Source organism: Bos indicus x Bos taurus, chromosome 26, assembly GCF_003369695.1.
Source record: "Bos indicus x Bos taurus breed Angus x Brahman F1 hybrid chromosome 26, Bos_hybrid_MaternalHap_v2.0, whole genome shotgun sequence".
In the NCBI taxonomy this organism is placed as follows: domain Eukaryota; kingdom Metazoa; phylum Chordata; class Mammalia; order Artiodactyla; family Bovidae; genus Bos; species Bos indicus x Bos taurus.
Window position 1 is genome coordinate 39244126 of NC_040101.1, and position 14872 is coordinate 39258997.

Consider the following 14872-nt stretch of genomic DNA (forward strand, 5'->3'; position numbering starts at 1 on the left):
GAGGTGGCAAGAATACACAGAACTATACAAAAAAGATCTTCATGCCCAGATGACCACAATGGTGTGATCACTCACCTAGAGCCAGACATCGTGGAGTGCCAAGTCAAGGGCCTTAGGAAGCATCACTATAAACAAACGTAGTGGAGGCGATGGAATTCCAGCTGAGCTATTTCAAATCCTAAAAGCCATTTCAAATACTGTGAAAGTGCTGCACTCGATATGCCAGCAAATTTGGAAAACTCCGCAGTGGCCACAGGACTGGAAAAGGTCAGTTTTCCTTCCAATCCTAAAGAAAGGCAATGCCAAAGAACGCTCAAGCTATCGCACAATTGCACTCATCTCACACACTAGCAAAGCAACGCTCAAAATTCTCCAAGCTAGGCTTCGACAGTACATTAACTGAGAACTTCCAGATGTTTAATCTGGATTTAGAAAAGGCAGAGGAACAAGAGATCAAATTGCCAACATCTGTTGGATCATGGAAAAAGCAAGAGAATTTCAGAAAAACATCTACTTCTGCTTCATTGACTATGCTAAAGTCTTTGATTGTGTGGATCAAAACAAACTGTGGAAAATTCTTAAAGAGATAGAAATACCAGACCACCTTACGCCTCCTGAGAAACCTGTTTGCAGGTCAAGAAGCAACAGTTAGAACCAGACATGGAACTATGAACTGGTTCCAACTTGGGAAAGGAGGGCATCAAGGCTGTATATTGTCACCCTGCTTCATGCAAAATGCCAGGCTGGATGAAGCATAAGCTGAAATCAAGATTGCCAGGAGAAATATCAATAACTTCAGATATACAGATGACACCACCCTTAAAGCCAAAAGGAAAGAGGAACTAAAGAGCCTCTTGTTGAAAATCAAAGAGGAGAGTGAAAAAAACTGGCTTAAAATTCAACATTCAGAAAATTAAGATCATGGCATCTGGTCCCATCACTTCATGGCAAATAGATGGGGAAACAATGGAAACAGTGACCGACTTTCTTTTCTTGGTTTCCAAAATCACTGGAGATGGTGATTATAGCCATGAAATTAAAAGACACTTGCTCCTTGGAAAAAAAGCTATGACCAACCTATACAGTATATTCAAAAGCAGAGACATTACTTTGCCAACAAAGATCTGTCTAGTTCAACCTATAGTTTTTCCAGTAGTCATGTATGGATGTGAGAGTTGGACCATGAAGAAAGCTGAGTGCTGAAGAATTGTTGCTTTTGAACTGTGGTGTTGGAGAAGACTCTTGAGGTTCCCTTGGACTGTAAGGAGATTCAACAAGTTAATCCTAAAGGAAATCAGTCCTGAATACTCATTGGAAGGACTGATGTTGAAGCTGAAACTCCAATACTTTGGCCACCTGATGTAAAGAACTGACTCTTTGGAAAAGACCCTAATGCTGGAAAAGATTGAAGGTGGGAGGTCAAGGTGATGACAGAGGCTGAGATGGTTGGAGGGCATCACTGATTCAATGGACATGACTTTGAGCAAGTTCAGGGAGTTGTGATGGACAGGGAGGCCTGGCGTGCTGCAGTCCACGGGTTTGCTGAGAGTTGGACATGAATGAGCATTTGAACTGAACTCTATGGGTGTGAGAGTTGGACCATAAAGAAAGCTGAGTGCCAAAGAATGGATATTTTTGAACTGTGATGTTGGAAAAGACTCTTGAGAATTCCTTGGAGTGCAAGGAGTTCAAGCCAGTCAATCTTAAAGAAAATCAGTTCTGAATATTCATTGGAAGGACTGACGCTGATGCTGAAACTCCAGTACTTTGGACACCTGATGTAAGGAACTGGCTCATTGGAAAGGCCCCTGATGCGGGGAAAGATTGAGGGCAGGAGGAGAAGGGGACGACAGAGGGTGAGGTGGTTGGATAGCATCATCATCTCAATGGACATGAGTTTGAGCAGGCTCCAGGAGTCGGTGATGGACAGGGAGGCCTGGCATGCTGCAGTCCATGGGTTTGCAGAGTCAGACGCAACTGAGCCACTGAACCAAACATTGTTTCTAAAATATTGATAATAGGAACAATTGAAGATTATTTATAAATTGTAACTACTGAATTTAATGTTTTCTACAGTGAATTATAATTATCATTATACCAAAATGTATAAATTCAAAAGAAGCACTATTTCACAGATGCTATTTCTGAAGTAAAACATTGCTTTAATTAAAAAGAGAACATAAATAAATGAACTGCAGTTGACTATACACATGGTCTTTCAAGTTTATTGATCCACTGATTCACAAGTATCACATTTTACCTGTTTTATAAGAGAAGTAAGCATTTAAAAAAACAGCTAAGTTTACTGAAATAATTGACTTAAAGAGTTGGACATGACTGAACTACTAACACTTCACTTTCTTTCACTTACTTTGAAAGAGGACTGGAAAAGTCATGTGGGATTATATGAGCAGGAAGTATAGCAGAATCATAAAATAGCTAATGTTTTAAACAATGTTTATTCATGGGCATAACTCTTATCTGGGATACAGAATGTCTGGGATGTGTCAACCTCTACGATATATATATATATTTTTTCACTCAGATGGGAAGAAGTTAGAATGCTTATTATCTTCTATGATAATTGTCATAGATTCCAAATCACAGAGGTAAAGAACCTGAGATGACATGCAGTTTAGTCTTTTGAATATATGCTAAGTCACTTCAGTCGTGCCCGACTCTGTGTGACTCCATAGACGGCAGCCCACCAGGCTCCCCAGTCCCTGGGATTCTCCAGGCAAGAACACTGGAGTGGGTTGCCATTTCCTTCTCCAGTGCATGAAAGTGAAAAGTGAAAGTGAAGTCGCTCAGTCATGTCTGACTCCTAGCGACCCCATGGACTGCAGCCTACCAGGCTCCTCCGTCCATGGGATTTTCCAGGCAAGAGTACTGGAGTAAGGTGCCATTGCCTTCTCCGCTTTTGCGTATAACTGTCTCTAAAATGCCTAAAAGATTTTCATTCATACTTAAAAAAAAAATAAAATCTTTCCAGTGATGGGTAGCTTACTGTGACCAAATAATTCTGTCACCTGTCCTCTGCAACCCCTTTGTCTTTTATATCTATTTTTGGGTTTTTGCTGTGGTTGCTTTTTAATCTTTACTGAGTTATGGAAGGAAATGGCAACCCACTCCAGTATTCTTGCATGGAGAATCCCATGGACAGAAGAGCCTGGCAGGCTACAGTCCATGGGCTTGCAAGAGTCGGACATGACTTAGCAGCTAAAAGAGAAATAGAGAACTGACATATAATAAACTTCATAGGTTAAGATGCAAAGTTGATGAATTTTGACACATAAATATATGCATATGTCATCATTGCAATCAAGAGATCAATATTTCTATGACCCCCAAAAGGTTTCCTCATGGTCATTTGTAATTCATTTCTCCATTTACTCTTAGTTCTTGAAAATATTTATTTGTAATGGTACTCAGTGGCTTAGTAGGAAGATTCTTTCCTCCAGAGAGGATGTGTTTTCACTTCTGGAAGTTCTCTGGGGACAATACTACTCTGGAATCAAGTTTTGAGGACTCTTGCTTTATGACTAAGTTTTAGGATTTATAGATGTGAATCTACAGATATAGAATGTCTGGTATATGCCAACCTTTATGATGGGAAAGGCCATAGACTTCAAATTACAGAGATAAAGTGGAGTTGACATTCAGCTCAATTTTCAGAAAATAACTGTCTCTAACCATAGGCCTATGTTTTTTGTGTGTTTTTTTTTTTTTTTTCTCTTCTAGTGTTTATGTTTGTTTTAGATTATAGTTTTTTCTCTTTCTCTGAAGTATGTCTTTATTTGGAATTCCTTTTGGAAATGGGTGGGAGGAAATAGGGCATATATTTTTAAACCTTTTACTAAAGTATAGCTGATTTAAAATATTGTGTTAATTACTGCTGTACAGCAAAGTGATTTAGTTATATATGTATATCACTTCAGTTCAGTTGCTCAGTCGTGTCCGACTCTTTGCGACCCCATGAATCGCAGCACGCCAGGCCTGTCTGTCCATCACCAACTCCCAGACTTCACTCAGACTCACGTCCATCGAGTCAGTGATGCCATCAAGCCATCTCATCCTCTGCCGTCCCCTTCTCCTCCTGCCCCCAATTCCTCCCAGCATCAGAGTTTTTTCCAGGGAGTCAACACTTTGCATGAGGCAGCCAAAGTACTGGAGTTTCAGCTTTAGCATCATTTCTTCTGAAGAAATCCCAGGACTGATCTCCTTCAGAATGGACTGGTTGGATCTCCTTGCAGTCCAAGGGACTCTCAAGAGTCTTCTCCAACACCACAGTTCAAAAACATCATTTCTTCGGCGCTCAGCCTTCTTCACAGTTCAACTCTCACATCCATACATGGCCACAGGAAAAACCATAGCCTTGACTAGATGGACCTTTGTTGGCAAAGTAATGTCTCTGCTTTTCAATATGCTATCTAGGTTGGTCATAACTTTTCTTCCAAAGAGTAAGCGTCTTTTAATTTCATGGCTGCAGTCACCATCTGCAGTGATTTTGGAGCCCCCCAAAATAAAGTCTGACACTGTTTCCACTGTTTCCCCATCTATTTCCCGTGAAGTGGTGGGACCAGATGCCATGATCTTCGTTTTCTGAATGTTGAGCTTTAAGCCAACTTTTTCACTCTTCTCTTTCATCAAGAGGCTCTGTAGTTTTTCTTCACTTTCTGCCATAAGGGTGGTGTCATCTGCATATCTGAGGTTATTGAAATTTCTCCTGGCAATCTTGATTCCAGCTTGTGTTTCTTCCAGTCCAGCGTTTCTCATGATGTACTCTGCATAGAAGTCAAATAAGCAGGGTGACAATATACATCCTTGACGTACTCCTTTTCCTATTTGGAACCAGTCTGTTGTTCCATGTCCAGTTCTAACTGTTGCTTCCTGACCTGCATACAGATTTCTCAAGAGGCAGGTCAGATGGTCTGGTATTCCCATCTCTTGAAGAATTTTCCACAGTTTATTGTGATCCACACAGTCAAAGGCTTAGGCATAGTCAATAAAGCAGAAATAGATGTTTTTCTGGAACTCTCTTGCTTTTTCCATGATCCAGTGGACATGGGCAATTTGCCCTCTGGTTCCTCTGCCTTTTCTAAAACCAGCTTGAACATCTGGAAGTTCACGGTTCACATATTGCTGAAGCCTGGCTTGGAGAATTTTGAGCATTACTTTACTAGCATGTGGGATGAGTGCAATTGTGTGGTAGTTTGAGCATTCTTTGGCATTGCCTTTCTTTGGGATTGGAATGAAAACTGACCTTTTCCAGGCCTGTGGCCACTGCTGAGTTTTCCAAATTTGCTGGCATATTGAGTGCAGCACTTTCACAGCATCATCTTTCAGGATTTGAAATAGCTCAACTGGAATTCCATCACCTCCACTAGCTTTGTTCGTAGTGATGCTTTCTAAGGCCCACTTGACTTCACATTCCAGGATGTCTGGCTCTAGGTCAGTGATCACACCATCGTGATTATCTGGGTCGTGAAGATCTTTTTTGTACAGTTTTTCTGTGTATTCTTGCCACCTCTTCTTAATATCTTCTGCTTCTGTTAGGTCCATACAATTTCTGTCCTTTATCGACCCCATCTTTGCATGAAATGCTCCCTTGGTATCTCTAAATTCTCTAAATTTCTAGTCTTTCCCATTCTGTTGTTTTCCTGTATTTCTTTGCATTGATCGCTGAGGAAAGCTTTCTTATCTCTTCTTGCTATTCTTTGGAACTCTGCATTCAGATGCTTATATCTTTCCTTTTCTCCTTTGCTTTTCGCTTCTCTTCTTTTCACAGCTATTTGTAAGGCCTCCCCAGACAGCCATTTTGCTTTTTTGCATTTCTTTTCCATGGGGATGGTCTTGATCCCTGTCTCCTGTACAATGTCACGAACCTCCGTCCATAGTTCATCAGGCACTCTATCTACCACATCTAGTCCCTTAAATCTACTTCTCCCTTCCACTGTATAATCATAAGGGATTTGATTTAGGTCATAGCTGAATTGTCTAGTGTCTAAGTCTGAATTTGGCAATAAGGAGTTCATGATCTGAGCCAGTCAGCTCCTGGTCCCACAGTCAGCTCCTGGTCTTGTTTTTGTTGACTGTATAGAGCTTCTCCATCTTTGGCTACAAAGAATATAATCAATCTGATTTCCGTGTTGACCATCTGGTGATGTCCATGTGTAGTCTTCTTTTGTGTTGTTGGAAGAGGGTGTTTGCTATGACCAGTGCATTTTCTTGGCAAAACTCTATTAGTCTTTGCCTTGCTTCATTCTGTATTCCAAGGCCAAATATGCCTGTTACTCCAGGTGTTTCTTGACTTCCTGCTTTTGCATTCCAGTCCCATATAATGAAAAGGACATCTTTTTGGGTGTTAGTTCTAAAAGGTCTTGTAGGTCTTCATAGAACCATTCAACTTCAGCTTCTTTAGCGTTACTGATTGGGGCATAGACTTGGATTACTGTGATATTGAATGGTTTGCCTTGGAAACGAACAGAGATCATTCTGTCATTTTTGAGATTGCATCCAAGTACTGCATTTCGGACTGTTTTGTTGACCATGATGGCTACTCCATTTCTTCTGAGGGATTTGTGTCTGCAGTAGTAGATATAATGGTCATCTGAGTTAAATTCACCCATTCCAGTCCATTTCAGTTCGCTGATTCCTAGAATGTTGACGTTCACTCTTGTCATCTCCTGTTTGACCACTTCCAATTTGCCTTGATTCATGGACCTGACATTCCAGGTTCCTATGCAATATTGCTCTTTACAGCATTGGACCTTGCTTCTATCACCAGTCACATCCACAGCTGGGTATTGTTTTTGCTTTGGCCCCATCCCTTCATTCTTTCTGGAATTATTTCTCCACTGATCTCCAGTAGCATATTGGGCACCTACTGACCTGGGGAGTTTCTCTTTCAGTATCCTATCATTTTGCCTTTTCATATTGTTCATGGGGTTCTCAAAGCAAGAATACTGAAGTGATTTGCCATTCCCTTCTCCAGTGGACCACATTGTGTCAGACCTCTCCACCATGGCCGCCCGTCTTGGGTGGCCCCACAGGGCATGGCTTAGTTTCATTGAGTTAGACAAGGTGTGGTCCTGGTGTGATAAGATTGACTAGTTTTCTGTGATTATGGTTTCAGTGTGTCTGCCCTCTGATGCCCTCTTGCAACACCTACCATCTTACTTGGGTTTCTCTTACCTTGGACATGGGATATCTCTTCATGGCTGCTCCAGCAGAGCGCAGCCTCTGCTCCTTACCTTGGACGAGGGATATCTCCTAACTGCCGCCCCTCCCAGCCTTGAACATGGAATAGCTCCTCTAGGCCCTCTGGCACCCGCGCAACCACGGCTCCTTGGACATGGGGTAGCTCCCCCAGCCGTGGCCCCTGACCTTGGATGTGGGGTAACGCCTCTCAGCCACCGCCCCTCGGGCATGGGGTCCTCCTGGCCTCTGCCCCTGACCTCAGACGTGGGGTAGCTCCTCTCCGCCGCGCTCTGTGCGCCGTCGCAGCTGCCCACGCTCTCTCTATATATATATGTATATGTATATTCTATTCATAGTCTTTTCCATTATGGTTTATAACAGAATATTGAATGTAGCTCCCTATGCTACACAGTAGGACCTTGTTGTTTATTCTTTCTATATAAAATAGTTTGCATCTGCTAATCCCCAACTCTCAGTCCATCCCTCTCCTACTCCACTTTCAGCTTGGAAACCACAAGTCTGTTCTCTGTCTGTGAGTCTGTTTCTGTTTTGTAGATAAGTTCATTTGCGTTGTATATTAGATGCCACATATAAGTGATGTATATGGTATTTATCTTACTCTTTTTGACTTACTTCACTTAGTATGGTAGTCTCTGCTGCTGCTGCTGCTGAGTCTCTTCAGTTGTGTCCGACTCTGTGCGACCCCATAGACGGCAGCCCACCAGGCTCCCCCGTCCCTGGGATTCTCCAGGCAAGAACACTGGAGTGGGTTGCCAGTTCCTTCTCCAATGCATGAAAGTTAAAAGTGAAAGTGAAGTCGCTCAGTCGTGTCTGACTCTAGCGACCCCATGGACTGCAGCCTACCAGGCTCCTCCATCCATGGGGTTTTCCAGGCAAAAGTACTGGAGTGGGGTGCCATTGCCTTCTCCGATGGTAGTCTCTAGGTCCATTCATATTGCTACAAGAGGCATTATTTCATTTATTTTTATGGCTGAGTAGTATTCCCTTATGTGTGTGTATGCATATCACATCTTCTTTATCATTTCATCTGTTGATAGATGTTTGGTTTGTTTCTATGTTTTGGCTATTGTGAATAGTACTGCTACAAACATAGAGGTGCATGCATATTTTTTAATTAGAATTTTATCAGGATATATGCCCAGGAGTGAGATTACTGGATCAAAGGGCATCTCTACTTTTAGTTTATTGAGGACCCCCCATATTGTTTTCCATAGCGACTGCACGAGTTTACATTCCCACCAGCAGTGAAGGAGGTTTCTCTTGTCTCCACGTACTCTCCAGCACCTGTTATTTGTAGACGTTTTAATGATGGTCCTTCTGACTGGTATGAAGTGATACCTTGATGTAGTTTTGATTTCCATTTCTCTAATAATTAGTGATCTTGAGTATCTTTTCATGAATCAGGCACACATTTTAACTCTGGTTCATCTTTATCTGAGAGGTTGCTTTTCTGAGGTTCCATCTTAATATTAAAAGGGTCTCCTACTGGCCTGTCAAACATGGGAAAGCTTGAGGTTGAACTTCTTTCTTTTTGACTGTATAACACTGTTGAATCTGGAGTTTAATTGTGCCAAGTTTGGTAGATGCTATGGGAACAAAAGCAGCTTGAGTGCTTCACTTAGATTTAGGATTTCATGCCTTTTCTTAGTATTTTAACTGTTAATATCTTGCTACCTTCTCTACTGTTCTGTTCTCTCTATGAGTTTTTTAAAAGGTACATTTTATTCAGTGTTTTTTGTTTTTCTTCAGCAAGGGGATCAGTTTGATTATCTAACCTACCATTTCCTCTGAAACAGGACTTCTTACTTTGTATTTTTATTATAGTTCTAACAAAGAAAGTTCCCCATTTCCACCTGAATGGTTTTATTTAGACTCACTTATTCTATTCAGTTTAATCTTGGAATGTTAATCAATTAAAAAACACAGGCTGTTTTTAATATGTGAGACTCTGTTCACTTTTTCAAAAAGTTTTTCTCCTTTGTTTTCCTACATATATGGACAGATTTATTTAGAGTATTGCTACTGAAAACTCAAGCAAAAATACCTATGACAATTTTTTTTTTTTTTTTTTAGTTCAGTTCAGTTCAGTTCAGTCACTCAGTAGTGTCCGACTCTTTGAGATCCCATGAATCTCAGCACGCCAGGCCTCCCTGTCCATCATAAACTCCTGGAGTTCACTTAGACTCACATCCATCGAGTCAGTGATGCCATCCAGCCATCTCATCCTCTGTTGTCCCCTTCTCCTCCTGCCCTCAATCCCTCCCAGCATCAGAGTCTTTTCCAGTGAGTCAACTCTTGGCATGAGGTGGCCAAAGTACTGGAGTTTCAGCCTTAGCATCATTCCTTCCAAAGAAATCCCAGGGCTGATCTCCTTCAGAATGGACTGGTTGGATCTCCTTGCAGTCCAAGGGATTCTCAAGAGTCTTCTCCAACACCACAGTTCAAAAGCATCAATTCTTTGGTGCTCAGCCTTCTTCACAGTCCAACTCTCACATCCATACATGACCACTGGAAAAACCATAGCCTTGACTAGATAGACCTTTGTTGGCAAAGTAATGTCTCTGCTTTTCAATATGCTATCTAGGTTGGTCATAACTTTTCTTCAGTCAAGACTTTTCTTTAATCCAGAAAACCCATCTTTATCAGTGGATGACACCAAAACTGGTTATCAGCTTATAGTATAGTTTGTGGTGAGTAAGGAAGAGATCTAATTTTTTTCATTCAGAAGGGAAGGTTAGAATACATATTATCTTCTAATCATCAGAGTTTCTCTTACTTAAATAGAAAGTCAGTCTGTTTCCATTTCCACTTTCATATAAGTTTTAATTTTAAATGAGTCCATTCCATAGGATTGTTTCTGAAATATAAAAGTGTGAAATTTTGGAGTCCAGACTTTAGTTTTATCTCCATCACTAGTTTCCATTCTCTGAAACTCAATGCTCTCATCCAGAAAAGGCAGAAAAATAAGTTTGCCAGTATAGGATCAGCAGTGTCTGTTAAATATCATCTAAATGTATCTTAGATTTCATAAATTGAAATCCCTAGGGATGAGTCCTAGGGGACATTTTAGGTCTAAGGGCTGTCTCACTTGTTTGTAATTTAATCCTTGCAAGAAACCAGAAGGTGGGTATCAATATCTTTATTTCACTAATGAGGAAATTGAGTCTCAGAGAAGTTAAATGTGTGAGGTTACAAAGCTAGAAAGAAAAAGAGGGAATTCCTGGGCAGTCCAGTGGTTAGAACTCTGTGCTCTCACTATTGAGGGTTTGGGTTTGATCCCTGATTGGGGAACTAAAATCCCACAAGCTTTGTGGTATGGCCAAATAATAATAGAAAGAGGTAGAGTAGTCTCAGAGCCAAGTTTACTGACTCCAGATTCAGTCCTATTCCCACCACATCAGAGCTATAGACTATATATTAATTTTTTGACAAATCAGGAAAGACTAGAAAAAAAGGGATAAAATACACTGTACTGCAAAATAATTATTTACAATATTATTATAAAATTTAAAACACTGGGATAGAATAATAATATACTTCCCTAAAACAAATATCATCATTCATATATTAATCTTCCATAAGAATTACAGAACAAAGTAACTTCCATAAATCATACTGTTAAACCTCTCTTAGGGAAGCCTGGAGTGCTGCAGTCCATGGGGTTGCAAAGAGTCAGACACAACTGAGCAACTGAACTGAAAAACATAAATATGTTCTTGACATTACATTACTTAAATTTTTCACCTAGTGGCTACTGAATGCAATTCAGACTTAAAATAGTAACAGTAGGAGTCAGTTTTGATTTGACTTTGCCTAACTTTCATCACTTCATGGGAAATAGATGGGGAAACAGTGGAAACAGTGTCAGACTTTATATTTTGGGGCTCCAAAATCACTGCAGATGGTGACTGCAGCCATGAAATCAAAAGACGCTTACTCCTTGGAAGGAAAGTTATGACCAACCGAGATAGCATATTGAAAAGCAGAGACATTACTTTGCCAACAAAGGTTCGTCTAGTCAAGGCTATGGTTTTTCCTGTGGTCATGTATGGATGCGACAGTTGGACTGTGAAGAAAGCTGAGCGCTGAAGAATTGATGCTTCTGAACTGTGGTGTTGGAGAAGACTCTTGAGAGTCCCTTGGACTGCAAGGAGATCCAACCAGTCCATTCTGAAGGAGATCAGCCCTGGGATTTCTTTGGAAGGGATGATGCTAAAGCTGAAACTCCAGTCCTTTGGCCACCTCATGTGAAGAGTTGACTCATTGGAAAAGACTCTGATGCTGGGAGGGATTGGGGGCAAGAGGAGAAGGGGACGACAGAGGATGAGATGGCTGGATGGCATCACTGACTTGATGGACGTGAGTCTGAGTGAACTCCGGGAATTGGTGATGGGCAGGGAGGCCTGGCGTGTTGTGATTCATGGGGTCGCAAAGAGTCGGACACAACTGAGCGACTGAACTGAACTGAACTTTCATCCTTATTTCCACTCATATAAATTGCTGTAGGCATACCACGTATAGCCTATCATTTCTCAAAACTACTAGGCTGTTGTATATTTCTTTTCTTTCTGCTTGAAATGCCCTCACCTAAACATCCTTCTCAAATCTGCTTCCATTGCTCCTCTTTCTGCCCAGTGAATTTCTGTTCTTCATTTACAACTGCTCAAATGTCACCTTAGCTGTGAGACCTTCCCTGACCATGTACATACAATTTTCTAAACCTTGATTCTCTAGTGGTTCCATGTTTATACTTCAATTAACCTTTAGCTCACTGCATTGAAATTATTTCTTTATGAGTTTGTGTTCCCCAGTGGACAATAAGTTCTTTGAGAGTAGTGACTTTTTCATTTCCTTGTACCAAGTGCATAGCACTGCATAAATGCTTAAATAACTAATTTGAAATACCAAACGTATGTGCATAAGTTTATAAGGGACAGTCTCTTTACATGATTACAACATTAAAAGTTTGAGTCTCCAGAAACTATAAAACTCCTAGAGGAGAACATAGGCAAAACACTCTCCGACATACATCACAGCAGGATCCTCTATGACCCACCTCCCAGAATATTGGAAATAAAAGCAAAAATAAACAAATGGGACCTAATTAAACTTAAAAGCTTCTGCACAACAAAGGAAACTATTAGCAAGGTTAAAAGGCAGCCTTCAGAGTGGGAGAAAATAATAGCAAATGAAGCAACTGACAAACAACTCATCTCAAAAATATACAAGCAACTCCTACAGCTCAACTCCAGAAAAATAAATGACCCAATCAAAAAATGGGCCAAAGAACTAAATAGACATTTCTCCAAAGAAGACATACAGATGGCTAACAAACACATGAAAAGATGCTCAACATCACTCATAATCAGAGAAATGCAAATCAAAACCACTATGAGATACCATTTCACGCCGGTCAGAATGGCTGGCTGCAATCCAAAAGTTTGAGTTTCTTCTGTCTATGCCCCTCCTTCATCCCATGCCTAGAGCCACAAAGAGGACACCAAGGACCCTCTAACTCTCAGCACAGGAGTGGAAATCTCCAGGGATTTATTCTAGAGGCATGTTGTTAAGTTTGCCATTGTGTAAAGTGAAATAAGTCAGACTCAAGAAAGATTTTGCATCCATTTAGGAGATAGGGGACATTCTACTATGTAACTTGTGTGTCTATGCCTAGATTCCTTCTGCAGAGGCACTCTGATTGTAAGTTAGGGAATAAGATGTTGTAGGGAGGTAAAAAGTGTCAGCATAAAATGCTGAACAGAATTGGAGAAAGCCTTGTTCAGTGGGGGCCCATCACCACCAATGGGACAGAGTTCAAGTTTCCTGACTGAGACTGGCTCCATAAGCAGGTGTATAAAAGAGAAGGGATTCCAGAGCACCCTCCTATTACCAGGTTCCCTCCACAGGTCATCTAGTTCTTTTTGCCTTTGATACCATATTTCCGAGATACTCTTCAAAGTTTTTTTCATTTTTCTAAATTGGCTTCCCTCTGGGAACATCTACTGACCACTGACAGGAGGATTAAATGGGATCATGGGTAAGAAGGCCTCCAGCTCATCATTTGACACATAGCATGCTCAAAACAAATGGTAGCCAAATCTGAAGCACTGCAAATTAGCAAACTGATTTTCTAATTTACAGATCAGTCTAGGGTGAGCCTGAGTGATATGAGCTATTCTCCTGTGGCTTTAACGCATGAACCTGCAAGGCCCTGAAATATCAGAAGGTATAAACCTTGGCCAAAAGGGAGAAACCCAGTCTAGCAAAGCTGGTCCTCACATAGTAAAGCAGAACAAGGACCAAACTCATCTCTGTACACTGCCTGTTGGTCCATAAGCAAGACCTCACGAGACTTCTGACATCCTGGGAACACCAGCTGTTTTTCTGTCCTCTGCTTTTGTCTGATTGTAATACACCCTTGCTCATCCTCAAAGTGAGACTGGAGGTATGCGATCTGAATTAGTGAACTTGGAGGCAATGGAAGTGAGAGGTCAGGGAATAAAACACTAAAATTATAGAGGCTCAAAAGAGCAGGGACAATGCCAAGTCTGATTCTCAGAACTCCCCCACTGTTCTTGAAATATGCAAGGTTTGTGCTAGTAGATGAATAGCTCATGCTGGGTTATCTCAGGTATTTAAAGTCCTTGGAGGGTCTGGAAGAGAAGAGTAGAAGGGGGTTTAACTCTGGCTTCATATCACCTGAGGAATGTTTTAGGAAACCACCTGGAGAGCTTGACCTGTACCTGATGATATTCAGCAACGAGATTTATACCTAAATACTATAAAGGAAGAAGCTTAAAGGGAACTCTTCATAGTAGCAAAGACACAGGTCTGCATTCAAAATGGTCTGCTCGCCTAGACATGGACCAGATATAAATTGATGTAGGAGCTGAACATGGCTCATCTTGAAAGATCCTGCTCAAAAGGATCTCCTGGTGAGTATGGGGACCCTGCGATGGAGGATATTTGTGAGATAAACCTCTGGATGCTAGGCTGGGTGGAAAGTCATGAACAACCAGCTGAAGGTGGCAGAGGTGGAATCTTCTGTGACAAGGGAACAGCAGGTGAGAAGTGGACAGAAATGGAGGTTTCTGAAGATTTCACATGAGTCCTACTGAGGAAAGTTGCATGAGAGAGAGAGGAAAGGGAGGAGGGCGGGAAAGGGAGGAGGGCAGTTCTCCCTCACTCTCCACCAGTGTCAGGGGCAACCACTGTGCTGTGCTTAGTCATTCAGTCGTGTCTGACTCTGGGACCTCTTGAATTGTAGGCCTCCAGGCTCTTCTATCCACAGGGATTCTCCAGGAAAGAATACTGGAGTGGGTTGCCATGCCTTCCACCAGGGGATCTTCCTAACCAAGGGTCAAAGCCAGGTCTCCCACATTGCAAGCAGATTCTTTATCAGCTGAGCTACCAGGGAAACCCAGGGGCAACCACACCAGTAAGTAAATCTTTTCATCCTCATCCCTTTCCCCTGGAGCCCTGGAAAAACCAGAGCCTACCTCGTAGGGAGAAGAATGAGAACAAAGCCAAGTGCAGAAGTTGGTCCAGCTACCCTCCCCACTGCAGCTCTCCAAGCCTCAGTCCATCCAAGATGCAAAATGGCAGGGAAGAAGATGACTCACACAAGGAAGTAGGCTTTGATATTAGGCTA